The following is a 3,452-nucleotide window of genomic DNA, read 5'->3' as shown; positions in this document are numbered from 1 at the left end:
AATCGGCCCTCGTGCACATGCCAAAGCCGCAGCAAAGCCACGCTCCATCGCCGCCACTGCTCCAGAGCCACAGCATGCTGTTTTGGCTTAGGTAATTTGGCTTTCACCAATTTCAGTATCAGGCTGTAAAGAGGATGTGAAGGGCAATGTTTGGATTAGATTTGTGATTAAATGTGAGCTACCTTAGACCTAAAGGCTTTTCCAGAAAAACAGATTCATACAAGCCTTTCCTAAATTTTTCCTTCTAATGGCCACTGCCTGAGCTGGCAAAAGCCATCGTTACAGGTAACAGTACAAACAGCTACATTTGCATATAGTTTCGGATGTAATTTTGCATTATGTAAACACAAGCCTCGGCAAATGCCGTTAAAGTCACAGTCGCACTCTTATAGTAAGAAAAATTATTTTCAATGAGGACGCTCAGAACAGTTTATTGAGCACGTGAAACATAAGGTTACGTGGATTTTTTTAAATGCACACAATGCGAAACTGGATGTATTTTTTTCCAACAGCAGCTCTTAAAATTCTGTACTGAATGATTATTCCTGACAGGCACGATTAGTTACGCGGAACGCCACCAGTCCGTCAGCAGCAGTGGCAGTAGCCTACTGCGAACAGATGCACTGTTTCTGTGAGCCAACCAGGTTTATGTTTCTGAGGGGGGAACCCCTGGAAAAATAAAAATAAAAATAGAGAGGGACCCCAACATTCAGGGAGGGGGCTTGATCCAGATACAAGAGTGAAAATACACCAACCAGGAGTTGGCGTAACGTTCTCGCTTGCTGGCAGAGAATGCAGCCTGACGCCCGTGCTTCAGACCGCAGCTTTCAAACACCTGCCCCTGGAAGCATCCTCGGGACAGATGCGAGGGTCGGAGGTGAAACAGAAACACGGCAAGACACGGATGAGAAGTCAGCACTGCAGATTTGCATCTCTCTCTTGCAACTGATGCCAAAGACGCAGAAGCCTGTTTTAGATTCATGGGGGCACATTCATCTGTCCCTCAGCTGCTCCAAACCCATTTAACCAGAACAATTAAGTGGTTTAGAAGCAGCAGCACAAGCTGCACACTGCAATTACTCCCCAAGTCTTCACAAGACGCATTTGAGGGGCAGGGGAGGAGGGAGGTAAAGGCAAATTAATTCCTCCTTTGCTGTTTTCCTTTGCTTGACTTTTCTATCATGCACAGAAGTGAGGGTATTGTCGTGCTACACGTTAACTGGTGTGGCATTCAAAACACCTCAAACTATCCTTTACACGTGTTTGCCTGGATCCATCCCGCCGAGAAGGCAGCGCGAGGCTCGCTCGCTCCGCAGGGCCGGCCGGTGGGCGCGGGGGCAGGAGCCCAAGGCCCGGAGGCTCTGCCATCCCGCAGAGGTGGCCGACGCTTCCCCTCTCCGTCGGGAGCCCACGGGCAGCACCAGCGCCACGCCTGAAAGCCAGACCAGCCTTCCCATACCCCAGCCTGCCCCGGCATCCTGGAGGTGAGCCGGTGGAGGCTGTTAGCAAGGAGGGTGTTTCTCACACCGAAGAGAAGGCTCTTCCGCTCACAGCTCAGCACACTCAGACCCTGCATCTTCTGCGTCTGTGTCGTAACGGCGGAAGAAGCTGCGAGTTGAGCGGCCAAGTCAGCTACGGTTCCGGGGGCTAAACCAAAAGAACGATGTTCAAAAGCCTGGCAGTACTCAGGTAGCCCTGCAAGTGGCAAAACGCTGATTTTCCTTTGGAATGAAAAGCTAACTTCCTTGGCTTGGCAGGACAGTGAGCACAACTACTGTTACAAAGTCCCACAACGTGATAAAGCCTTCATATTCTAGTTTTTTGTGTTGTTTATCTTTCACGAGCTCTTGTTTCTCCTTTTCTAACCCCCGCAGCGCTCCCACACCAGCACATGAGAGCTCTTCAAACAGCTTTTCTGGAAGAGAATGAGACCAGAATGTATGAGAGGCAAGCTGGAGGGAGTTTGGATAACGGGGCCAGGACATGGGCACTAAGACGAGGGAGTCACAGGTGCCTTCACGTAAGCAGTGACTACCGTATGGTAAGTCAGCGACGAGATAAGCAGTTCTGAAGGAGGGAAAAGATAGAAAGGCTGTGTAAGACAGAGCTGGACGGGGCTGCAGCCTCTGCGCTGAACTGGGACAAGGCTCGTTCGTGCTGCCCAAGCCCTGTCGTCTCTTACTCTGCCACAGCGGGACAAGTCAGAGGGAAAAATCTTAACTAGTCCTTCTACATTCTGCACCCCATAAACTCCTGAAAATGCCCTGTTACTCATTTTTTATTATTTTCACTAACTTCTGGCAGATAGTGTTCTGTGGCTGGGGCCCACAAAACAGAGATTTGAAGGGCCCTGTCTTATAAAAATAGTAACAGCCTTGGATTTTTAAAGGGTGGCAAGTCTCCTGGCTTGCAGTGTTCATAAACAAGCATCTTTCATGACTTAGGTGATGCAGCTCAAGTGTTTTACTTATAAAAACAGCTCAAGGAGATCCCAGAGTGTGGAATATCCCTGTAATTTCACAAATAAATATAAGTAGGGGTGAGGTGGAACACAGTCATGTGTTATCCATTAAACAGAATCATGTCCTTCCTTAGTCTGCATTTGAGGAAGAAGGGGACAACCTAATGGCATCGTGCTAGCTACATAAAAACATTCAATGTTTACAGCACTGACTGTTTGAAAATGCACTGCAACCACTAAGCACCGCTCCACCTTCCCTAGGGGAGACGGGAATGTCCAAATCCCATAGATCAAGGCAGGAAAAAATTGAATGACTTAACCGGTTGTTACTGCTAGAGTGCAGGGTGACATTAGAAATCCTGCCTTACCGCTTTAGCCACTTAAATGTGGTAAACAACAAGGTAAATAAATAAAGAAGCCTGCCAGCACGTTGATGTATTTGACGGCAATTCACTTGCTCCCAAGAGCAGAGCTATGAGTTCAATATAGACTATGTAGTTACGAAAGCCTGAGTGCACACATGTAACACAACAGGTCCTTTTACTTCAACAGGTTTTTTTGTTCCAAAGGCACAGTTCTGAAAAAAAATTTGAATTAGCTTACAACAGCATCTGCCAGAGAAGTTTGCCAGTAACATGGAGAGTTTTTAGTGATAGCCAGACTGAGGCTATCTCAACTCATCACAGGAGTAGGAAAGTCCTGCTAAGGGGTAGCTGCAACTTATGTCTAGTGTTCATGTAAGGCCAGCATTAGATTTTTCCATCCAGCACCTATATAAACCCAGCACCAAACAGAGCTGAAACCCTCACCTTCAGAAAGAACAGTACCTAGCACCACCCTCATGAGACGGCACAGAAAGAGACACGAGCTGCTCCTCACCCAACTTGGTCAACCAAAGGCCAGACTCACACTTCAAAAGCAATGATGGTTACAAGCACCCCACACCACCAAGGCCACGTATCAGGACCACTATACGCTGCAGATCTGCTGG

Source organism: Eurypyga helias, unplaced genomic scaffold (assembly GCF_000690775.1).
Source record: "Eurypyga helias isolate BGI_N326 unplaced genomic scaffold, ASM69077v1 scaffold21815, whole genome shotgun sequence".
NCBI lineage: Eukaryota > Metazoa > Chordata > Aves > Eurypygiformes > Eurypygidae > Eurypyga > Eurypyga helias.
This window is presented reverse-complemented; position numbering follows the sequence as displayed.